The 27,211-nt window shown below is 38.0% G+C and overlaps 1 pseudogene; it reads left to right on the top strand.

Annotated features, from left to right (window-relative positions):
* Nucleotides 1–1,330: 1,330 nt before the first annotated feature.
* On the top strand, nucleotides 1,331–20,961 carry LOC121967252 (annotated as a pseudogene).
* Nucleotides 20,962–27,211: the final 6,250 nt, after the last annotated feature.

Below are 27,211 nucleotides of genomic sequence, written 5' to 3' on the forward strand. Positions count from 1 at the left end.
CCTTCCATGAATAATACAAAGGTGTCTTTCAATGCTTGAAGGCACCTCGGGTACTATTCACTTGAGGTCTTTTTGCTCCTTTTGTCTTGCAAATTAGGTTAGTCTAACATGATAATATTTAACTTGTAAAACGACATTAGCACATTAATAATAAGATTAATTTATAGCTTAGACCTTGTCTTCCAGACTAAGATCTAGTCAGGGTCTTAATTTAGGTTTTCGAAATAAACCTAATTGGATCGACATCTACTGTTCCTTCAACCGAGATGCGTCCTCAGCTAATCACTCTCCTCCAGTAATTTACCTTTACTTATCATGTGTTAAATTACCTCCTTGACGTCAATATGACTTGATAGGACCGCCAGGTCTTCCTACCGAAATCACACATCCAAACTTCGTCATTCAGGAATTGCATATCCCGATCTCCTACTAGAATGGTACATCTAGACTTCGCCACTCGGGAATCAAATATCCTGACCAGACTTCCTGCTTGGTATTAGGTCCTCTTGACCCGTCAAGTTAGTCAACTCTGCACATTCGATAACAAAGTTAGATTACAATAATATCTAATTTAACTCACTTGTCATTTATCAAAACCTGAGTTAGACCATTAGTACAAATTGTACCAACAAATTGATTCAACCTCATGAAAGTTCTCATCGACCATCAGGATAAATTGAAAAGTGCTCATAGAGATCCATCCATACGACTAATATGCTTAGATTAATTTTTTATTGGAAAGAAAATTTTCTATAATATATCACAACTAAGACTCAAATTTTAAATCCCTTAATTATCTATGAAAAAATTTAACTATTGCATCATTACCCCCTACAACAAAAACTTCACCATTGAATTGATGTCTAACCGTGCAAAAGATTTTTACCACATTATTTTGTTTTGACTATTAAAAAGACCATTAATATATACTTTGGTATTGAAAAGTTTTCAAAATATTTTGGTTAAAACATTTTGATGACTTCAAATAATAATATCGGACTACTATTATCTTTAAAATACTTACATTTTTTTTTTTTGCCCACTAAAAGTCTATCACCGAATTACTAATCACTTTCATAATTTTTAATATATCATTGTATCCGATCCTAAGAGTTTAATACTGATTATACTTTTAATTTTAACTACTTAAAGATAATTAAAGTGGAGATCAAAATGTCAAAGTAAAATCATTATTGGATTCGTCATACATGTAAAGATTAATTATTTTTTGTGACCACCAAAAACATTATTGAAATATTATATTTCTGTTTCAAAAGTATTTGTATAAGGTTATCTATTTAAGATTATCTTATTTAATTCGAATAATCTCGGATAATAGAGTATGCCTATTATGCCAGTAAATTACGGATAGAATCTCGCAGGGCTTCCCCGATCTGCTCTCCCGCTGCAAAATGGCGACTGCTTCAGGTGAAAGAGTCTTTACCCTTTTCTTCCAGTTCGAATAAACTTATGACTTTTACGTTTATCGAGAAAGCCTGACCTGGAAGAGTCTTTACCTTTTCTTCCTTGTTCCTATACGATGTTTTGTTAGATTGAAATCGCCTTAAGCGATCGTGTAAAAAGGAATTCGCCTAAGTTTAGTTGAATTCAATTTATTGCTTTGTGTCCATTAGAAAAAAAAAAAATCAATTCCTTTGGTTCTTTTCTGCTATTTGTTTTGTCATTGATTATTTGGGTTCAGGTAATGCTGTTATCGTATACAGAATTTTCATTTCAGATGAACTAGATGGTTAGGGGGATTTTCACGTCCATGATTTTCATTGAGTAGCTTCCGTGGAACCAAGCGGAGAACCTTTAGGAGATTGAAACGACACGTCTCTCCCAACTGTTTGGTTCTTGGATGCCTTGCAGTTCTTGTTGAATCCTTTTTGTAGTTATATCATGAAATAGTAAAATACTTTGGTCTCAGTTACATAACCTAGTCTTAATTAAATCCTAATATTGTTAAATGCTTAATAATTGTAATATACTGGTCAATGCCTTGTTAGCCTGATCCATTTGGACTATGAGTCCCTTATCTTCCCCATGCAATGATTCTCATTCTGCACATTCTAAGAGTACTACAACTATACCTCCAAGAGAAAAAAAGTTGTATTGGGTTATTAAATTTGTTGAATTGGATATTGATCCCGTCGGGAAGCTGAGTCGGATGAAGGTTGTTGCGGTGTCGCCGGTGTTGACGGAAAGTCGGCGGGCTTCCTAGATGACCTGGCAACCCGCCGAAAGACTCCCACGAGCAGATGACGACGGGGGTGACGAAACTGCTGATCCTGCGCACACTCCGACGAGTCCCCCCACGTTAGAGGCCAAAAACCAGGGAAAAAGTCCCCAGGTCAGGCCCTCCGACGCTCAAGTCAGGTACTTTTTCTCCAGAAGAAACAGAGAAAGTCCAAAAGGAAAAAGTAAAAGACTGGTGAGAAAGGATGAGTGAGCGTACCTGCGTAAGGGACAAAGCATCCCTTTTTATACTGCCATGGGTGTTTCTGGAGTCTGGCAGGTGTCAGGGAATGTCGGATGCCAGGCTTTGTCTGGCGATGAATGACACGTGGCATCTTTCCTTAGGTCGGCAGAAGACCCGAAGGGGTAATGAGCCCCGACTGTTGGCATATTTTCTGACACTCTGATTATTCTCTGACAGGTGGTTACAATTCCCTTACTTACTTGTCGTGTAGTGCATGGTCTCCTCAGTCCGTGATCGCTAAGCTGGGTCTTTGCACTTGCTGACCCCGATCTGGTATCGCCTCCAGACCTGTACATCTAACCTTGTTTTATGCATCTCATATTGCAAACTCCCGACCAGCCTTGCCTCTTATTGCACTACGTATCGCGCCCTGTATGCCTTAGTTGGGTTCTGTTTATCCCGCCTCCAAAGTTATACGTCTGTCTGGCTCCATCTGACCTGACCTGTATGCCTCCATCCAACTCTGCTTATCCTGGTCCTGCCTCCGGCCTATACACTTTTGTCTCTGTATCTTGTGCTCCAAGATTATCAGTCCTGACCTGTATCCTTGGTAAACACCTCCCGACCTGTATGCCTGTCATGTATCCTGTGCCGCAAGACTATAAGTCCTGCATCCAACTCTGCTTATCCTTGATTGGCATATCCCGACCTGTACGTTTCATCGATCTATGTATCTTGAGCCATGAGGCTATAAGTCCTGACATGTACCCTTGGCTGGCACATCCCGACCTGTACGCATCATCGATCCATGTATCCTGAGCCATGAGGCTATAAGTCCTGACCTGTACCCTTGGCTGGCGCATCCCGACCTGTACGCTTCATCGATCCATGTATCCTGAGCCATGAGGCTATAAGTCCTGACCTGTATCCTTGGCTGGCACATCCCGACCTGTACGCTTCATCGATTCATGTATCCAGAGCCATAAGGCTATAAATCCTGACATGTACCCTTGGCTGGCACATTCCGACCTGTACGCTTCATCGATCCATGTATCCTGAGCCATGAGACTATAAGTCCTGACCTGTACCCTTGGCTGACACATCCCGACCTGTACGCTTCATCGATCCATGTATCCAGAGCCATAAGGCTATAAATCCTGACCTGTACCCTTGGCTGGCACATCCCGACCTGTACGCTTCATCGATTCATGTATCCTGAGCTATGAGGCTATAAGTCCTGACCTGTACCCTTGGCTGGCACATCCCAACCTGTACGCTTCATCGATCCATGTATCCTGAGCCATGAGGTTATAAGTCCTGACCTGTATCCTATATCCTGGCTTCGGAGTTCTCACTTGACACGTAGCCCTAGCCCCGGACCCCTACTTGCGTCTGACCCCGCCCCTCCTGTAACCAGGCCCTTTCATCTACACGTAGACCGGATTCTGGACCTTCACAGTGGGTCAGACTTTTGACCACCACGTGTTGGATCGAGAAGCGCTAGAGGGGGGGGGTGAATAGCACTAGAGGGGGGGTGAATAGCGCTCGCGGCTATTTTGTTCGTTTCGGAATCGTAAAAACAATCGAGTAAATAAGAGCAGCGGAAAAATAAAAGAGCACACAGAAAGACGCAAGGGATTTACTTCGTTCGGAGCCTATAGCGACTCCTACTCAAAGGCCCACTATCCTTGATCGCTTTCCGTGGGCAACAACTATAAGCACGAAATTATTACAAGCTAAATACAATTTAAAACAGTAATTAAAAATACCAACGACACTTAGGAAATATCAAGTTTTGGAGCTCCGGGTCGTCGGGAAGTAGTCGCAGCACTTCTGGGTCGTCTCGTTGACAACACGTTGATGAAAGGTTGCTTGGAATTCGTTGATTGAAGGTGCTGCTCGAAATCCCCTTTTAAACAGTGCTCAAGGCGCCCTAAAGCCCATCCAAGGCGCCTTAAACTAGCCGAGTCGCCCGCGTGGATCAAGCCTGAATTGGTCATGACTTATCCCTTCAAGGCGCCTTCTGTGCTCTCCAAGGCGCCTTCATTCACCAGTCCAAGGCGCCTTGAGCTTCCTTCAAGGCGCCTCCAAGCTTGCTTCGTGGACAGCTCAGCTTTGCATCCGAGGCGCCTCCAAGCTCCATGGAGGCGCCTCGGACACTGTTCATCCGAGGCTAAGTTGTGCTCCTTTGATCCTGCAAAAAGTGTTAGTCCCAAACACATACCCTGCAAAACCAAGTTAGCACAAAACAACAATATAGATATGATAATTGACAGTCATCGGACTATCCGGGTCTGACTTCAGATTTCCGACCGGAAACCCTAGGTCGACCCGACGCCTACTGTTCCCTCTAGGGGAACGCGTCCTCACCTACTCCACTCAGGAGATTTACCTGTTGCCAGTGCGATCCTCCAGATCGACTGGACTTTTGCTCGGTGCTCGATGCTTCCAAACTTTCTGCTGGACTTCCGCTTCCCGGCTGGTCCAGTCTTTCACCTGGTTCGTGACACCAGGACTTTCCACCTAGGGTTACCCCCCCTAAGACTTTTGCCTGAAGCACTCGACCCACCAAGACTTTCCGCATAGGGTTACCACCCCCTATGGCCTAGGGTTACCACCCCCTAGGGTTTTCACCTTGCCTAACGACAGTTAGGGCTTTTGCCTAAGTATACTTAGGACTTTCCTGCAATCTCATTCAGATTGTTAGATCACCACACACCTTAACTTTGAATCCTTTGCCATTATCAAAACTTAGGTTCGATCGTCGGATGCTTCCCGCACCAACAATCTCCCCCTTTTTGATTATGGCAACCCAAATTCAAAGTTAAGTAAAACAAATGCATAAACATATTTAAAAGGTTTAAGTGAGCAAACTTAAGTATATAAATTCAAATACAAGCATAACTTAAGCTTAACACTTAAACTTTGTGAAGCTCCCCCTTAATACAGGGCTTTCAGATTTTTACTTTTGAATTTCCCTACTCTCCCCCTTTGCCATTTATCAAAAAATAAGTCAGTTGAAAGCAAGTTTTAAGTTTTTTAGAAAACGGATTAGGCTTTGTAAGAAGGTAAAAATGCTAATGTAACACTTAGCTTATAATTAAATTTTACTAAAAAAAAATTGTTAGCTAAGGGAGAAGGAGGACTTAAAAAGGAATATTTTTCACCTAAGTTTAAAAGGCTAATAGATGGATGACTTTGAAGGATGACTTTAGCCACTTTTGAAACTTAGTTTTTTTTAGAAAAAAATACTTAACTAAATTTTGAAAAACTTAGCCAAATTTTAAAGAATTTTTGGAGCCAAATTATTTTTGAAAAAAATTTGAAGTCTCTTTTTACTTAGCAGAAATCTTTTGAAAGCCATGAGTTAAATTTTGCAAGTAAAGAAATATGCTTTTTAATACTTTTAGCTAAGTGTAGAATGAATCTAAGAGGTAACTTAGAAAAGTATTTTAGCAAAAATTTATAATGGTGGCTAAGTTTGAAAGTTGTTATATGAATCATTTAGCTAAGCCTTTTGCAAACATTGAATTTTGAAAATGTAGTTTCAGTTTAAAAAGGTACTTAGCTTAATTAAAAAAACTTAATTTTGAAAACATAGGAGTAAGAACTTATGAAATTTTAGGACGAAGAGGGAGTCACTAAATATTTAATTTAGGTTATTTATTTAAATTTAGTTGGTCCTTAAGTCCAAGCATGAGTCAAGTTAAATAGTTGTTAACTTATCCAAATTGTTTTGATCAGGTATCAGAGCCCTAAAGTACAAGCATGCTCAATCTTAAAATCTCCATTTCCTTCACCAACTGTCTAACCTTTAGTTACTTGCTGATTGCCTAGAGGGCAGCAGCTTTTACTAGGTTAGTCAGGTTAAGTCTTTTGGTCCAGTTAGATTTGACTAAGGCTGGATGACTTAAACTGATTACTGTTAATAAGGTATTTAATGCCCAGACTCATAATGATGCACAGATATAAGCATACTGGAGTCCAGGCTGTACCCTATGCATCTCACGCCGTTCTATGTATTTCAAACACAAGCAAGGTATACCTAGGTGTTTGTGAGATGCTCTGGCTTAAATCTAGGGGAACATGATTTCTAGGGTAGAGCCTAAACTAAGTCCAACTTTTGAAAATTCTAAGAAAATGGGATTTTAAAATCATTATTTTTCCTAGAATTTTTGAAAAGAACAGAATGATCAAGTAAGATAATAAGTTTGAAAATCAACATCTATTCTACCCAGCACATTCCTATTTGTCTTCTAAGTGCACTGAACTCAAGTTCAGGTAAGGGTTTTGTGAAAATGTCAGCTAGGTTTGATTTGGACTCAATATAGTTGAGTGTAAGTTCACCTTTAGCTACGTGATCCCTTACAAAGTGGTGCTTTACCTCTATGTGTTTAGTCCTAGAGTGGTGGATTGGATTTTTTGTTAGATTAATTGAGCTTATATTATCAATTAAGATTTTTGTATTTTTGTATTCTAATTGATAATCTTTTAGGGTATGCATCATCCACAAAAGTTGAGAGGCACACTCTCCTAGGGCTATGTATTCAGCTTCAGTGGTGGATAGAGCAACACAATGTTGCTTTCTGCTTGACCAACTTACTAGGCACTGACCTAGGATTTGGCAGCTACCACTTGTACTTTTTCTGTCTAATTTACACCCGGCATAGTCTGAGTCAGAATAGCCAAAAAGGTCAAAGGTGCTAGTTCTAGGGTACCAAAGTCCTATATTTAGGGTGCCCTTAATATACCTAAGTATTCTTTTAACATATGTTAGATGTGATTCTTTTGCACAAGATTGGTATCTTGCGCACATACCAACTGCAAATATTATATCTGGTCGACTTGCAGTTAGGTAGAGTAGGCTTCCTATTATACTTCTATAGTATTTTGGGTCTACTGGTTTTCCTTTTGGGTCAGAATCAATGTTGATGTTAGTGGCCATTGGGGTATTTATGATTTTTGAGTTTTCCATGCTAAATTTTTTAATTAGTTCTTTAGCATATTTAGTTTGATAAATATAGATTCCATCTTTCGTTTGTTTAATTTGTAGACCTAAGAAAAAATTTAGTTCCTCAACCATACTCATTTCAAATTCATTTTTCATTAATTTAACGAATTCTTTTAGAAGTTTAGAGTTAGTTGAGCCAAAAATTATATCATCAACATAGATTTGGGCTATGAAGATGTCTTTTTCTATAGTTTTTCCATTATATCATCAAAAATTATATCATCAACATAGATTTTCCATTAAATTTGTTGAATTGGATATTATCTATTATGACCAATTTTATGTGGTTCTTGGTGAGTTGGTGGTGTTTTCAAAAGAAATGATGTTTTTTTTTGTTTGTTGCTTGTTTTCATATCTTAGTTCTCTTTTCAAATTTTGGGCGCTTGCTTCACTTTGTTATATAGTCACCTTGGTTTCACTCAGTTTCTTTGATATCTCTTTGTTTCTGAAATATGAGATACTAGCTTAGCTTGGCTTTTGAATAGTTGATCTCTGTCAATGGGAATGTGCTACTGTTAATTATCATGTCGCAAAAATGTCTGATCACTCATATTTTGTTTGTTTTTGTCTGAATTTGAATTTGAGTTTGTAGTCTTTATGCCAAACTAGGACCCTAGCATTTAATATTTCTTTATATGTTTTTGCAATCAAGGACATTACCGTTTTCTTCACTAGGTTATATGATGTTGAAGGTTTCTTTTATTTTCTTGTGATATATGATTGTTGGTCAACATTTACTAGAAACTATATTTTTTCCCATTATTATTATTGACTTTTTTTTTTACCACTGAATTAAAGTCAATAAGTTGGCAGGCATGCCTAATTTCTAATTGTAATGGGGGGAAATCATATGGTGCCATATTGCGTATTATGAGTCTTGAAGTTTAAGGAATATTATCTCTGTTCAACATGCTTGATATTATGGCTGTCCTTATAAATTTTACTACAATCTTGATATGTTTTTCTCAAACATCGATTTCATTCATGAATATTTGTGACAATTGGTTCCTTGGTTACAGTATCTTTTAAATCACGAGAAGATCATCAGAAGCAACTTGAATTAGAAGAAGCACGTAAGGCTGGGCTTGCCCCAGCTGAAGTGGATGAGGATGGAAACGAAATCAATCCTCATATTTCCCAATATATGTCCTCTGCACCTTGGTATCTCAATGCAGAGAGACCTGTAAGTGATTTTTCACCAGTATCTGTTATTTATATTTGTCTAGATAAACCTGAGTTGGACTTGTGATAACTTGCTATTTTTTTATAATCGAATAGAGTCTCAAGCATCAACGTAAGTGGAAGTCAGATCCTAATTATACCAAGTCATGGTATGATAGAGGTGCAAAGATATATCAAGCAGATTGTTATAGAAAGGGTGCTTGTGAAAAGTAAGTAAAGCAGTTTTTATATTCTGGAGCATTTCCCACCTTTGATATAGTATTAAATTGGACAAGCTTCTACATGCTAATCTGCCTGTTTTTCTTCCTAACATTTGCATGTGGCTATTGTCTATCTGGAATGTCGTTAAGTATATTCTCTATTTCATACTTCTAGAGAGGAGTTGCATGCTACGAACAAGAACTAGCATTCATTCACCTATTTTCCAAATTGAAGTTTGTTTATGTGCCACACTAAATTATTCCTTATGCACTAGCAAGAACTGACATTCATCTGCCTATTTTCTAAATTAAATGTTTGATCATGTGCCACACTTTTTACTTACATATAAACCTTAGGTGACTATTAGGCATTATTATTCATTTGGCATGCTATCAATATGGAAGAGAATATAACATTTGGAGCACACTAGAAATTGTCCATTGATTTTGCTTGCTTCTACATTATTTTATGCTTCCATGCTTAACTATATGTATATACATTCTCTAGATGTGGAGCAATACTCATGACAAGAAGTCTTGCATGGAAAGACCTCGGAAGGTTGGATCTAAGTGGACAAACATGCATATAGTGCCAGATGAGAAAGTGGAGAGCTTTGAACTTGACTATGATGGTAAACGTGACCGTTGGAATGGGCATGAAGCTTCTACTTATTCTCGTGTGATTGAGCAATATGAAGCTAGAGAGGAAGCCAGAAGAAAGTTTCTGAAGGAACAACAGCTCAAAAAGTTGGAGGGGAAGAATAGCTTGCAGAATGGTGAGAACGCTGCCAGTGATGATGATGTGGATGAAGAAGATCTGAAAATTGATGAGGCTAAAGTTGCTGAGAGCAAACAGACGGACTTTGCCAAGGTAGAAAACCGAGTTCGCACCACAGGTGGTGGAAGCACAGGAACTGTCAGGTAATTTTTATTTCTGACTCCATTTGAAATTTATATCAAACTGGAAGTTTTATTTATTTCGAGCATCACATGTTGGCCCTTTTCCCATCATATTGTCAAACTCCTAAGTTCTTTGTTTGAGAGCATGCACTAATAATTAGATGCTATTCCATCTAGGAATTGCGTATTAGAGAGGATCCAGCTAAATACCCCCTGAATTTGGATGTCAATTCTTCATATTATGTCATGCCCCGAGAGGAGGTTGTCCGATGAAAATCGGACAACACCTCCCCTGTAGCAGTGACAAATGAAACCAGTATACATTGACCAAGGCTACTCACAAGTAACAACAACCCACACGGCTGGATATAAAATATAATCACGCGGTTATATACATAACCCACACGACTGAAACAAAAAGAACATAATCACGCAGTTGTATAGTAAGCAGCCCACACGACTGGAACAAAACGACTGCGGAAGATATAAGCAAAATATAAAAATAATACAACTAATTGCGAGTCGACCCGACTTGACACAACAAGTTCATAACCGAAATAAAGGACACCACAAGTCCGGAAAACCATACAGAAGGTACATAATGCAAGTACAAAACTAATAATGCGAGTGGAAGCATTAACGATAGAAGTCGCTCGATGTGGCATGGGACTGGCGGACATGATCTTCAGACGACTCCAAAAATCTTTTACCTGCTACCTAGCGAAATAAACTAGTTTACGGGGTGGTGAGTACTAAGACTCAGTGGGTAATAGACAAATAGTGCATGAACATAATAAAGAACTAGAGATACAAAGTTATACAGTCTCATAGGGAAATTAGCAGATACTACAGTGATATCTTAATAAATATTCATATTTGAAACCATATACTAGGCTAGTAATAGAAGTTAAGAGTAGTAAAGATCTATAATAGTACTGCTCATACTACAAGAGTATCATGTGAGGTATACTATCAATAAGTAAGCAAGTGTCTAAACACATACAACAGATATATATCCCAACATATGTAAGCATATCAGCATAAGTAAGCAACAACAGCATAAGTTATCAACAGCAGCATAAGTAACAACATCAGCAGGTATAATAATAACAGAGTATGCACGGATGGTCATCTTGCCCACCTCTTTGCACCACGACCCCAGTATGGTCGAAAGGTCGGATAAATGACAAACTGTACACCACTTAAGCTACCACTACTCTTGAGTGGTCGAGGGGACAGTTGCTAGTAACTAACTACATCTGCGACTGGGTCCTGCTGCTCGCAACTCCAGCTATTACTACCCATGAGTGAGCGAGTGGGAGCACGACAGGACAAGCGGCACACTCCAGCTACCACTACCCATGAGTAGCCGAGGGTGTGGCCCTGACTGACGACTCTCTCACACCACAAGGGAGACAATGGTCATCAGTATGCATGCAATAATATGATGCGCAAGATGCAACAATCATCATATATATATATAAACAGAAGCCAGGTATGCTACATGATGCCAGCATGCTCAGTAAGGTGTGCAAATAAACAACATTCAAAGCAAGTAAGCATAGTATCTAGTATCTGCTTAATATCATAGATAGCAACGTGAGACTGTATAGATATAGAAACGAGTAGCTCAAAGATCGAGTGGATAGACATCAAACACAGGAAAAATATGAGTAGAGTAAGGTAAATGTAGCAACTATCTGAATATAAAACTCATGCACTAGGATCAAAGTACTAAAGAAATAAAGCAAATATGCAAGTTGCGCTGAACATTCTTCACATCCAAGAGTCTGCTTCAAATCGAACCAAGACCTGCAACATAGATTACAAATCATAGCCAAGTTCTACCGTGTATCGAATAGAAAATCTCTAATTGGGTCTACCTAATCACCTCATACTTCGTTTAATATTCTGATCTATATTTCCATAAGGAAATTAACGAACAAAGCATAAGAAATAAGAGGTTTTGTTACCCACTGTTCTCTTCTCCGGTGGCAGTTGTTGCTCCAAGAGTAGCTGATACGGCTCACAACAATGATGAGGTGGCTCGTCACGATTGAAGTGGCCAATGCGTGGTAACCCCTTGCAACTGCTAATGTGCGGGAGAACAACAACCCTACTCCCCTACGCCCTCAGCTCTCCGGCGATGGTAGATGGAAGAGGAACAGTGGCGTCGACTGGCCGTGGTTGGCACAATCGAAGATGCATCGACGCACAGGAAACTGGCGATGGAGATCGGAAGGGGAAATCGGGAGGCCAACGGCCTACCCCCGTCATCGGCTTGAGTGCTCGACTTCTGGCAAGCTTCGAGTGTCCGTGACCAGGAGGAGAAAGACAGTAGCTAGATCATAGCTCAAGTGATCGACATCAATCGGAGTGGATGAGAGGGATCTAAGGCACGAGATGAACAAGGGGTCGACTGCGTCACTGATCTGGCCTCAAGCGAAGGAGCAGCAGAGATCGAGAGATGGGAGCTCATGATAGTGAGCGACGGTAGATCGGGGCGACGAGGGGCGTGGCTACCGTGGCAATCAAGCAACAAAGGAGATGATCGGGAGATGGCGCAGAGTCTACCCCACGACATCCTGCTCGTGGTCGGAGGGGGAGGGGGGGGTGGGATGCGCCGAGAGTCGAGAGTCCGGGGGCTAGAGGAGGTGATAGCTACTGCGGCGGTGTCTGGTAGATCGAGACATCAATGATGACGAGAGACAGAAGGGCGGCTAGGAGATCGGGATGGCTTCTTGTTCATGATCGGAGAGAAGCCGGTGGCGCACGGAAGTCCGGCGATCGGCAAGGCAACGTGGATGGTGGTCGGCGTAGAGAATGGAGGCGTGATCGGAATTAGGGGAGAAAGCAAGGTTAGGGAAGAAATGAAGAATTAAGTATGATTAATATATATAACTTAGGTTTAGGTAATTAATACGTAAGTTAATTTCTCAATCAAATCCCACTTTAATAGTTATTCCAAATATGCTTTCTCTAAGCTCGATTGTTTCATCTCCTTAAACGTGTCGTACGGACTCCGTATAATTCTCAGAAAATTTATAAAAATTTTCATAAAATTTCATAAGATTATTTCTTAAATAACATTATCATTTAATTGTTATTTAGGTGTCGTATTTTACATTCTCCCCCACTAACAAAAATTTGATCCCCAAATTTCCTACTCAACTCAGAAATCTCCATCCAAGAGTAACAACCAGACAACATACTCATATACCACTCCATCCAAATATCATGATCAAATCCTTAAACGTAAAGGATGACTCTGTGGGTTATGAGCTCACCCCGCTTCCACTACTCCCACATTGCTACCCAACTAACTATGGGTAAAATCTACTACCCTAAAATCCATAACACACACTATCCATAACTCCTCCTACATATGTATAATGCGCTTCGACTATCCATCTGAGAGTAGAAAGCTATACTGAATCAGTGCTCTATACTCATGGTCCACTGAAAAATATGCCAAAATTGTAATGTGAATCACGAATCTCTATTCGATATATTATTCAAAGATATACCATGAGATCTGGTAATCTCTCTACAGTATAACCCTGCTACTCGATCCAAAGAATCTGTCCTACTGATTGATAGAATAGGAGTAAGTTAGTCAACCAAACAACGTTTACCCACATCGCATCATATCCTCTCCGTGTCTGGGGTAATCCCACAACAAAGTTTATCATAACATGCTCCCAATTTCATTCCAGTATACCTATCTATTGAAATAATCCCACTAGTCTCTGATGTTCAGCCTCCATTTGTAGTCATACTAGACATCAAACTACAAAATCCGTGATGCCTTTCCTCGTGTCACTTCACCAATAGGAATACTCCAAGTCTCCAAATATTCGGGTACCACCCATATGTATCTCAACTCTGGATCAGTGTGCTTCCTGGAGTTACTCCTGGTGGACAGAATGAGACTTAGGAACACACAATCTCCTACGGAGACAATAAATCCAGTATAAATGGTGTCTCCACATTTTCAGCGTGAAAATGATAGCTACTAACTCCAAATGATGAGTCAGATAATTCTTCTCATGATCTTACAATTGTAGAGAAGCATATGAAACTATTCGACCGCGTTACTTCAAAACTACACCTAACCCTTGGTACGGTTCATTTGTGTAGCGTATAAATCTGTCTACCTCAGATGATAAAACTAAGATGGATGCAACTATCAACTTTTAGTTTTAGCTCCTGAAACTAGTATCACAAGCTTTTGTCCAAGAAGATTTCATTTCTTTCTTAGACGGTCCAGTCAACGACATATCTATGTTGGAAATACCCTCAACCAATCACCGGTAATATCCAGCTACATTAAGGAAGCTATGAGTCTCTTATACAGACTTCGACTACTCCCAACTGGTACAACCTCTATCTTTTGAGGATGCACTGATATACCTATGCTAGAGACAACAAGTCCCCCGTAATTCTACAGAAGACAATCGAAATACGCACTACTGAATTTCGCATAGAGATGTTCTCGTCGAAATATTTCTAGAACTATGCGAAAATAGTGTTTGTGACCCACCTGAGATCAGGAATATATCACAATATTGTGAAGACAATTACAATTGATTCAAATTCTCTAGGAATACTAGATTCATCAAACCCATAAAAACATCTTGGGCACTGATAAGCCTAAATGGCAATACCAATGACACATAATGTCTGTACAACAGAGACACTCAACTATAAAATCGCTGACAACGAGTCTGTAATTTGATCACCAACTACAAATCACTAAATCTATAAATATCAAGACATACTACTCCTTATGTCACTATCAACATCAAACACTAAATAATAGACCACCAAGTCAAATATCCACTAATAGAGTATTAGAAAAATCACATATCACAACATTTAGGTGTTGTGTAAAAGGATATCCACCAATAAATCATCAGAAATCAACATATCACAATATCTGATCTCACAATATCCATCAATCTCAAATCATCTTCAACATCAATCATACTTGATAATTTTCCAGTGACCAATTCTCATTATGGTGTACTATCAAGATGCAGAAATATATCATCATCTAACTTATGATGTATGACTACTGAAGTCCAAGGGATATCTCTTGACTTCCTGATTGATAATATACAACTCTCCAAATGGTAGAGATATGGTCAATCCATGAGATATGAGTATAAAAACTCTACTAATCTTATCCAAAAATATCCAAAAAGTATGTCAAATCTCATCATTCCAAATACTCAAATATCCACAATAAAAGAATCACAATCCAAAGTTCAAAGGGTCACTCAACCTCCTGACTAGGAGTCTACCCATCAGAGAATATCATCACAAATCTCATAATCATACCTGCAAAATATCCTCCGATAACTGTCGACAAAAGGTCGAAAACTCTAATATAAAATATAGATTTCAAGACCTTTAGTAAATGATCATGTGGTCAAAGTCTTGAGCTACTTACGGAGACAATGATAGTTGAGCTGACTAACCATTGTCTTGCAACACATCATACTCTGATTGCTCCACTTGAGGTTTAATAACCTTTAGTGACGAGCAATGCACACAAGGATAGAGGAGCACCGCCAACAAATAGCTAACTGACATCACTATCGATCATCGCTCTGCCCCTCGAAGATCGTCATCTGAAACTTTCCCTCATTAACGGTCAGATTTAATAGGTGTTATTCAACTAACACCACCTCTTCCGCATCATTGAGACTTATATATCTTTAGGTATCATCAAGGATATCTAACTATATCCAATCGGTCCATGAGTCTGGATCTCCCATGGAACAACGTTAAGTGAGTCAACTGACCATCGCCTTATAAACCGTTATGCTTCCAAAGGAAGTAGAGAAGTACTCTCTCTCAAACTCCTCAAAACAATCACCAAGAGATGCCCTGAACTCAAAAATCATCTTCTGCATTTTCCTTTACGTGGTGCCTGGTCACGTAAAGGATACGCAGCTAACGTCATTTTTCTTCATCGGTACAAGTCATATATCTTAATGTACTGACCAAGTTATACAACCAAGTAACGGTTATATCTCGTAAGTGTTAAGCAGGCAGCTCTACACTTTTTCACATCGGTGGGGTCATCTATCCAAATGTACCTTCTAAATTATCTAATCAGGTATAGACAGTTCATGGTCAAAGTCCCAATGGGATAGAATACATCGATCCTCTATATCCTAGTCAAGCTAACAATGGTATACGGCTAATTCAACCATTTCTATGTTCGTACAAGTCATGTACTCATATATGTCTTCTAGGTTATCTAACCAAACACAAATAACCCAAAGGTTAGAATCTTCATGAAATAGAGTAAGTCGGTCTCCTACTGACCGAACTAATAAGAGTAAATTAGTCTTCTACAACTAAACCATCAAGAATGAATCATTCCTCTCCTGACCAAATCAATAAAAATAAATCGGTCCTCTACTAACCGAACCGACACGAGTAAATCGATACTCTACTGACCGAGCAAACATGATATATAGTAGATACTATCCACTACCCAACAAGTAATAGCAGAAACTAGTAGTACTGGTGGTATGGTAGAAGAAATCTCATGAGACTGTAATCCCTGATCTCTAGTAAGGTTTAATGGACCTAAACAGTAGTTCTACAAGGGTATGATGGATCTAAACTCACCCAACACATGTCATATATGCTATAAATAACTAGACAAGTACCAATAGAAGTGTATGATAATAGTACACAAACATACCTCTTATAGTTTGGAGATATCTTGTCGCTGCCGGATTCTAAAACTCGCAAAGTCACATCGAAAAAATAAATCACGAAAATACAAAAACATGAGAAAACATGCCTCGTAAAACATGGCTCTGATACCAATAAATTGTCACGCCCCGAGAGGAAGATTGTCCGATGAAAATCGGCAGCACCTCCCTGTAGCAGTGCCAAATGAAACCAGTATACATTGCCCAAGGCTACTTACAAGCAACAACAGTCCACATGGTTGGATATAAAACACAACCACGCAGTTATATACACTGCCCACACGGCTGGAACAAAAAGAACATAACCACGCAGTTGTATAGTAAGCAGCTCACACGGCTGGAACAAAAAAACTGCGGAATACATAAGAAAAATATAAAAACAATACAACTAACTGCGAGTCGCTCCGACTTGACACAACAAGTTCATAACCGAAATAAAGGACACCATAAGTCCGGAAAACCATACAAAAGGTACATAATACAAATGCAAGTACAAAACCAATAATGCGAGTGGAAGCATTAACGATAGAAGTCGCTCGATGTGGCAAGGGACTGGCGGACAGGATCTCCAGACGACTCCAAAAATCATTTACCTGCTACTTGATGAAATAAACTAGTTTACGAGGTGGTGAGTACTAAGACTTAGCGGGTAATAGACAGATAGTACATGAACATAATAAACAACAAGAAATACAAAGGTATACAGTCTCATAGGGAAATTAGCAGATACTATAGTGATATCTTAATAAATATCCATACTTGAAACAATATCCTAGGCTAGTAATAGAGGTCAGGAGTAGTAAAGATCTGTAATAGTATTGCTCATACTACAAGGGTATCATGCAAGGTATACTACCAATAAGTAAGCCAATGTCTAAACACATACAACAGATATATATCTCAACATATGTAAGTATATCAGCATAAGTAAGCAACAGCAGCATAAGTTAGCAACAGCAACATAAGTAAGCAACAACAACATAAGTTAGCAATAGCAGCATAAGTAAGCAACAACATCAGTAGGTATAATAATAACACGGATGGTCACCCTGCCCACCTCTCTGCACCATGACCCCAGCATAGTCGAAAGGTTGGATAAATGATAAACTGTACACCACTCCAGCTACCACTACTCTCGAGTAGCCGAGGGGACAGTTGCATAGTAGCTAACTAGCTACATCTGCGACTGGGGTCCTGCTGCTCGCAAATTCAGCTATCACTACCCATGAGTGAGCGAGTGGGAGTACGACAGGACAAGCGGTACACTCCAGCTACCACTACCCATGAATGACCGAGTGTGCGACCCTGACTGACGACTCTTTTACACCGCAAGGGAGACAATTTTCGTCAGTATGCATACAATGACATGATGCGCAAGATGCAACAGTTATCATATATATATATAAACAGAAGCCAGGTATGCTACATGATGCCAGCATGCTCAGTAAGGTGTGTAAATAAACAACATTCAAAGCAAGTAAACATGATATCTAGTATATGCTAAATATCATAGATAGCAACGTGAGACTATATAGATATAGAAATGAGTAGCTCAAAGATCGAGTGGATAGGCATCAAGCACAGGAAAAATATGAGTAGAGTCAAGATAAATGTAGCAACTATCTGAATATAAAGCTCATGCACTAGGGTCAAAGTACTAAAAAAATAAAGCAGGAAGTACCCACCTTAAATATGCAAGTTGCGCTGAACATTCTTCACATCCAAGAGTCTGCTTCAGATCGAACCAAGACCCTGCAACATAGATTACAAATCATAGCCAAGTTCTACTGTGTATCGAATAGAAAATCTCTAATTGGGTCTACTTAATCACCTCATACTTCGTTTAACATTCTGATCTATATTTCCATAAGGAAATTAACGAACAAAGCAATAGAAATAAGAGGTTTTGTTACCCATGGTTCTCTCCTCCGGTGGCAGTCGTTGCTCCAGGAGTAGCTGATATGACTCAGAACAATGATGAGGTGGCTCGGCACGATTGAAGTGGTTAATGTGTGGTAACCCCTTGCAACTGCTGATGTGTGGGAGAACAACAACCCTACTCCCCTACGTCCTCAGCTCTCCGGCGATGGTAGATGGAAGAGGAACAGTGGCGTCAACTGGCCATGGTTGGCACAACCGAAGATGCATCGACGCACAGGAAATTGGCAATGGAAACCGGAAGGGGAAATCGAGAGGCCAACGGCCTACCCCCGTCATCGGCTTGAGTGCTCGACTTCTGGCAAGCTGCGAGTGTCCGCGACCAGGAGGAGAAAGACGGTAGCTAGATCATAGCTCAGGTGATCGACATCAATCGGAGTGGATGAGAGGGATCTAAGGCACGAGATGAACAAGGAGTCGGCTGCGTCACTGATCTGGCCTCAAGCGAAGGAGCAGCAGAGATTGAGAGATGGGAGCTCGTGATAGTGAGCGGCAGTAGATCGGGGTGACGAGGCGCGTGGCTACCGTGGCAATCGAGCAACAAAGGAGATGATCGGGAGATGGCGCAGAGTCTGCCCCCACGACATCCTGCTCGTGGTCGGGGGGGGGGGGGACGACTCCCGGGAGTCCATCGATGATGACCTAGAGGAGGTGACAGCTACTGCGGCGTTGTCTGGCAGATCGAGACATCAATGATGACGAGAGACAAAAGGGCGGCTAGGAGATCGGGACGACTTCTTGCTCATGATCGGAGAGAAGCCGGTGGCGCACGGAAGTCCGGCGATCGGCAAGGCGATGCGGATGGTGGTCGGTGTAGAGAATGGGAGGCGCGATCAGAATTGGGGGAGAAAGTGAGGTTCGGGAAGAAATGAAGAATTAGGTATGATTAATATATAACTTAGGTTTAGGTAATTAATACCTAAGTTAATTCCTCAATCAAATCCCACTTTAATAGTTATTCCAAACATACTTTCTCTAAGCCCGATTGTTTCACCCCTTTAAACGTGTCGTACAGACTCCGTTTAATTCTTAGAAAATTCCATAAGATTATTTCTCAAATAATCTTATCATTTAATTATTATTTAAGTGTCGTATTTTACATATTATTATGATCCAAAGACTCGTTCTATGCGCGAGGATCCTTCACCTGATAGTGATCCAAATGAAAAGTTTTATTCAGTATGTCCTTTCTAAAAGATGTAATATGCCAGTTTGACCACAACCTTCTCGTTATGGAGGTCTTACCGATATTTTCTGTTATATATGTAGGGTGATAACCAAAACAGAATGAATGGTCAAGCATTGGATTTCAAACAACTGAATACACATGCTTGGGAAGCATTCGAGAAAGGACAGGATATTCACATGCAAGCTGCCCCATCTCAAGCTGAATTGCTGTTCAAAAACTATAAGATAATTAAGGAGAAATTGAAACATAAAACTAAGGATTCCATCATAGAGAAATATGGAAATGCAGCTTCTGAGGAACTGCCAAGAGAACTTCTTGGTCAGACTGAAAGAGAGATTGAATATGATCAAGCTGGTCGAATAATTAAGGGACAGGTATGGTTATTAGATTAATCCCCTCTATGCCTTACAAAGATTCTAGAAATTTGTGTTTTTTTTTAAAAGGTGCAATTTGGGAATTTGAAACTTTTTCCTCATTTTCATTTTGTAGCTTTTGATTGCTTTAAGGATTTTTAAAATTATTATTATTTTCCAATAACACTTGTATTTGTTTTGGCTAATTTCAGTTATACATGATGCTGGCTGGATTTGCAGGAGGCCTCACTTCCAAGGAGTAAGTATGAAGAAGATGTCTTCATTAACAACCACACGACTGTTTGGGGTTCATGGTGGAAGGATTTTCAATGGGGTTACAAGTGTTGCAAGCAAACAATACGTAACAGCTACTGCACAGGCTTTGCTGGAATTGAGGCTGCTGAAGCTGCAACTGAGCTTATGAAGACAAACATGGCTCGCAAGGAGGCCACTCAAGGTATGTTTAAATGCTTGTTAGTTACCTAGTACAAACAACAATTAACATTAGACTCTATACTCTTTGGTTTTGGCTAAATGGAAGCTTGCCTGGTTATTCACCATAGTGAAGTTTTCTTCTCAATTAGCAAAAGCTGTCTAAATGCAGTTTGTTTGCCATCTTTTGTATCACTTTGTAAATTCCTAACTTATTTTTTCTAATGTTTGCCTGCGTCAGACAACACTCCAGAGGATGAAGAAAAGCAACTCGCAACATGGGGAACTGATGTCACTGATAATTTGGTTCTTGATAAGAAATTGCTTGCAGAAGCCCTGAAGAAGGTAGCATTTTTTTTTTCCTATTCGTCTTTGTGATTTCGATTTCCTGATGGAAAGATACTGAAAACTCTCTTTTCAACAGGAGGATGAAAGGAAGAAAGAACAACGAGATGAAAGAAAAAGGAAGGACAACATCAAGTGGAACGACGAGGTATCTATTAGTGTGTGCACCGATGTGCCAAGACACTCTTTATGTATTTTATGGATAATTATTTAATAAAGACAAGAATTTATCATTAATTATTTATTTTTCTGTACGCATATGATTAATGATAAAGTCCCACAGATTAATGGGTATATTAATCTAAAAATAGTCCTTGATCAGATAGATATCTAGAGGGGACATGGATATCTAGATCAACGCTGAGTATGACTAGGTCGAGATAGACTGGAGGGATGGATATCCAAGTTGTACTTGGGGGTACCTTGAGTTTAGAGGTACACTGGACACGACCCGCTCAAGAGAAGACCACATATTAAGAATTATTGGTTATTCCTCTTATGAACGAGTGTAACTGATCTTTTGACTTGAGACTTTCATTTATTCTATGCGTGGAGTTATGTGCTTTGACGCCGTTAAAAGCAGTCTTTAATCGGATTGTGATTAATACTGTAGTTGGGTGTATGACAAAACGTAGAGAGAATAGTGTTGAATCAGGATTCATCGCTCTCTTGGATTAGGAGTTAACATCCTGACCGCTTGATAGAGATATTAGTGACTCAAAATTCATGGCCATGAGAGGAATGATTTATCATTCAAGAGGAGTCTATTATATTTTGAAAATCAAGTAAACAATTAATTTGGTAATGATGCATAATGTACTGAATTAATTGGGATGTAGGCTTTAAATGAAGAGATTGAATTACATAGTAATCGGTTCATAGTGGTTTACAGTTTATGACTGATATTAATTTTATCGCGTTGGGTGGCTAAAAACTATTGCTAGACTGTTACTTTAGTCTGTGTATGAATTTACACTACTTTCGTGTATAAAACCTAGAGGGTCGCACGCATAGCACGTAGACATGAACATGAGTATCAGAAGCTAGTCGAGATTAAGATCAAATATGGATTTATTTAATACAAAGAAGAGAGAATTCGAATAGCCATATTCATGATGATTAATGGAGAATTCGAATAGTCATCATAATGATAATTAATGGAGAATTTGAATAATCATCATAATGAAGGTCATAAATAAAGAATTTATGGAGCCTATAACTCTTCATCTTCCTTATTAATGAAGATAATAAATGATGAATTAATTGAAAACTTAACTCTTCGTATTCCTTGAAAGCTATAAATAACCATCCTCGGAAAGATTCAAGGAAAGGATTTCATTCTCTCCTTTTCTCCTTTGTCAACTTCTTCTTCCATCGGAAGAGATCGGTAGTGCTTCCAAGGCTTTGTCGATCCAAGAGGCTAGCACCTAACGGATTATGTCAAGTTTGTGATCTAGTGCGCGTGGATACCGCTAGAGGAGTCACACGTGGAGCTCTTATCTGTCTATCTGTCTATCTGTCTGTGATATCATTCACACCCATCGAGGACTCGAGATATGTTTTATATTACTTTTGTGCAAAATTATATGTACCACGAAAAGATCCATGATCAATATATGTCTTTCGCAGCGCTTCGAATCCAACAGTATCATCTCCCATACAGTTTGTGTGGCAGATTTAGCATCTTAATCATCCTAATTACTTGCTATGATTTACCCTTTTTATATGTATCTCGTACTAAATTCAAATATATTCGAACCGGTTACTGCAGAAGATACGGAAGCCTACCGAATGAAGAGGACCCATCATGACGACCCAATGAAAGATTTTCTACATTAATTAACAGTATAACCTCGGTCTAATTGTAAAAATCTAAATATACTGCATCAGTTAACAGTATAACCTCGGTCTAATTGTAAAAATCTAAATGTAATTCTTAGAAACTTTCTTCAATCAATGCTGTATTTGTTGATCCATCTCTCTCAGCACTAATAACCCAAAGCATTGTACAAAGCTGTGTCGCATGAAGAATAAACTATGTCGATTAGTTAGGTAGCATGTTGATTATTGTATGCATTAATGAATTGAAAGCTCCTTGTATTGACAAATTCTAATTTGACGTCTTGGTTTTGTTAAAAATCTTCTTTTCTGAAACAAGCCGTGAGGGAAAAGAAACAAGGTAAAGATATGAGAATTTTGGAATTTAATTACATTTATTGCATTTAGGTGGTGCATCACATCTCCAGCTTATCCTACTGAACAATGAAGAGTGGCTGCATTAAGAAAAAGACGGGGGGAGGGGCTGGAAGATTGTCCATCATCTTGCAAAGTGACAAATTACTAAATGGACAAGACGTGATTGAACCAGTAATAATTCTCTTCTCAATCAGCCAAAGATTTCTCTGCCATCTTAAAGAAGAACAGCCCTGGCCGAGGTCAAGGTCAAGCTTATTGCTCCATCACCAAATTCAGCATCTTGTCCCTCAAGCTCATATATGATGCGATATAAAATTTACACCTGATGTGATGTTTGTCTCAGTCTTATTATGACCATATTCGCCATCATTATTATCAAACACTGTCAATGTCGTAGGTTGAAAAAAAATTGATTAGACTGCCACTTGGATGTCTGCCATTTCGATGCTGCGACCAACTGTGTTTTGCTTAATTTTTATAGTTTTTTCTTGAAACATTCAAATCTCTTCATGTCATCCATGAGGTAGAGGTAATTATAATGGTATAGTTGGATACATCAATAGCATGATTGCATAATTGATGCCATAGGTGGAAGAGCCATCAAGAGCCTAGTAGATGCAAACGGAATTGACTAATGACGACCAACATGTGTCCGACCCAATAGTTAGCCGAGACAGTACGAGTCCATCCATGTCATATTGGTTGATGACCACGTAACTTCAGTAGCACGACCTACTCTAGATTTTAAAGGGTTCAATATAAAAGAAAAATAGATCTTTGTATCCATATAAAAATAAATAATAAAATTGATACTACAAAAATAATTCTATTAACCAAACACATGAATTAAATTTATATTTAATGATTTTAAAATTTAGAAAGATAAAAGTAAGAAAAGATGGGTGGAGGAAGAAAAGGCACATATTTTTTTAAAAAAATTTTTTAGGTACTTTTAAAAAAATTCATAATGTTTTAAAATTTATAATTAGATTTTTTTAATTTATTTTTTTAACATGATTTTGTTAATATTTACTTTAAAATATATATTATAAATGGGCTCACCTTTTAAATTTATTTATTTTTCAATGAATACGTTATGTTATCATTTAGTTAAAAAAATATTTAAAAAATATTTTAAAAAATGGACCTGCTAGAGGTAGGGCCTTGTGCACCATCCCCACTTTAACCACACTAGGGCCAGTTATGTTCAATAGCCTATTAAACGATAATGTTATTGTCATTTGAGTAATCTTTTCAAAGCTTTCTCAACTTAGCGTATCCAAATCAATTTTTCTATAATATTTGTAAAATTTGAGATAGATCATTAACCTTATTAAATTTAATATTTTAATATTTAAAAAATAGATTTCATTCCCTAAATTTAGAGAAAAAGTATTCATGCAATCTAAATTTAAAGAATAGATAGAGTAACTTATACAAAGATTACTTTTTATGTAAAACATATATTTTAAGATAAATCTGTATTTAGAGAGGTTGATGTGGGTATTTTTAACCCGCTTTGTTAGAGTTTTCTATCACTTGTTACGGAGCTCGGCAGATTTTAGAGAGGATTAGAGAGGCAAAAAAAAAAAAAAATAGAGAGCTTAATGACCTTTCCCTGGAGCTCAATAGGTGTCTAGAAGAGGTGGTTGAATAATAATAATAATAATAATAATAATAATAATAATAATAATAATAGTTGTGATATGCTGCGCGAAACTGTAGTGCGCAACTGTGCGCGTCGCGCAGCATATCAACATTTTTTTAAAATTATTATTTTTTAAGATTTTAAATTTTAAAAATTTAACATTTCCTTATATAAAATATTAATACATAGATATATCCCCTAAATATATTACAATACTCCGTAAATATTTAAATTTATTTCATTTTTAATTTTTCTTTTAACTAAACATTATAACCTAATTAGGAAACCTGAACCCTAGAGGTAAAATCTTAAAAAAGAAAAATAACTTAAAAATTATAACCCAATTGGGAAACCTGAATCCTAGAAATAAAATCTTTAAAAAATATTTTAATTATTTTTTTAATTCAAAATTTAAAAAAATTTTAAAAACAAAGATATTTTGAATTTTAAAAAAATATTTCTTTATATAAATTCCTAATACGTTAAGATATCCCCTTAACACATTACAATACTCCATAAATACTTAAATTTATTTTATTTTTAATTTTTCTTTTAACTAAATATTATAATCCAATTGAAAAGCCCTAGAAGTAATATATATATATATATATATATATATATATATATATATATATATATATATATATATATATATATATATATATATATATATATATATATATTCGATAGGCTGAGCAACACTTTATACGCGATCGTGAGCGAAATCCAATGTGGGATATCTAACGCGGCCAAAACCTAATTTTTTTTAATCTCTCTCTCATCTGCATGCAACAACTTTTCTCTCTCATTTCGTGAGCTTGGTTTCGGACGTACCTTCGTGTAGCTCAAGAAACTTCTCCCAAAATTCCTTTGTTGATTCGTAGGTGCCAATTCTGCTGACTTCTTGCGGAGGCAACATGCTCACGAAATGGAATTTGGCTCGTCCATTTGCTATGAAGTCCGCTTACTCCTTCTTGGTTCACATATACTCTTCTTTTTCTACTCCTTGTTAGTCTTTGGGGGCTAAAAAACATATTTAATTATCAAAAGAATCTCAAAATCAGTTTTAAAAAATACCTCCATGTGTTTCTTCCATAGCACGAATTCTCCCTCGAATTTCAGTGGATAGATGCTCGGTCCGACCATCGTCTCGGTGCTTCAATCGACGGTTAGTCCTTCTGAAGCGTCTTGAGTCTGATACCACTTGGTTATAACCTAGGAGGTGAATTGATTAAAAAAATAATAAACCCCTTCTCGTTCTTTTGATTTGATCAACAGCACAATAATAATAAATAAAATAATAAAACTAAACAAAAAGTAAGAGAACAATCTATTTACTTGGTTATAACCTAGGTGGTTGTTAATTCAAGGTGTTGAAGAAGGTTCCACTAAAAAAACTCCTTTGTTGAAGGTAAAAGAGATATAACAGAATTATCCAAATTGACCGGATCAAATTACCAAATCAAATCATATTAGTATTTGGATTATTCTAATAATTCTATTATAATTATTCTCAGAATTATTCTTAGAATAATTCTGTTATTTATTAATTAGTTATTTGACCAAGTACTTTTGAACATTATATATTGTATTGTCCTTAGGACAAATATCAATGAACAATAGATTTTATTATTCTCACCTTATTCCTTCCTCTCTCCCTATTCTTTTTCTTACATGGTATCAGAGTCATCTCTCTCTCTCTCTCTCTCTCTCTCTCTCTTTATCTTTCCTCAATTTCTTGAGGTGGAGATCGTATAAACGGCGAATTTTAAATTTTTCCCTCAAGCCTTTTATTTTCTCCTACGTGTTTTAATTTTCTTAATCTTCTCTATTTTTCAGAACAAACGAAAAATACTTATTTTCTTCCGCTGCCAACCCCTTTGCTTCTCTTTCCTTTTCCTTAATCTCTATTTTTTTTTCCACTACCACCGGACAAGTTATTTTTTTTTACTTTAGATGTCAAATACTCGACGACATCAAAGAGAACAAAAGCAAAGTCCAGACCGATGTTAAATTTGTCACATCGTTGGTTATACTGGAAATATATGCCCTAAAAAACTTGATTGGTCTAGGGTAAAATGTCAAATTTGTCTTGGAATTGGACATTTTGGTATTCAATGTCCTAGTCCATTTGATTCAAATTTCATTGGTGGTCCTACAGTCTCAAGACAACCATCTATTTCACAAGTATATCCTAAAGTTCTTTCGTCTGTGCCTACTTGTGGTAAAAACCCAGAGTTTTCATCTACTGATTGGTATATTGACACTGGAGCAACTCATCATGTCACATCAGATTATAATATCCTTACAGATGTAATGCCATATTATGGCTCAGATACGGTGCAAGTAGGCGATGGTTCAGGTTTGCAAATTGCTAATCTTGGAAACACATATGTTCATTTATCTAATCGAACTTTTCACATGCGCAATGTCTTTCATGTTCCATCTATCACTAAAAATTTACTTTCTACACGCCAGTTTTGTCTTGATAACAATGTCATTTTTGAATTTCATCATAATCATTATCTTATAAAGGATAGAGGAACAAATGCTATTGTATTTTATGGGAGAATAAAAAATGGCCTCTATTGTCTTCAGAGTTCTTCAATCAAAGCTTTTGTTGGTGAACGCACAAATAAACCAGCTTGGCATGCTCGA

This window comes from Zingiber officinale, chromosome 3B, assembly GCF_018446385.1.
Source record: "Zingiber officinale cultivar Zhangliang chromosome 3B, Zo_v1.1, whole genome shotgun sequence".
Lineage (NCBI taxonomy): Eukaryota > Viridiplantae > Streptophyta > Magnoliopsida > Zingiberales > Zingiberaceae > Zingiber > Zingiber officinale.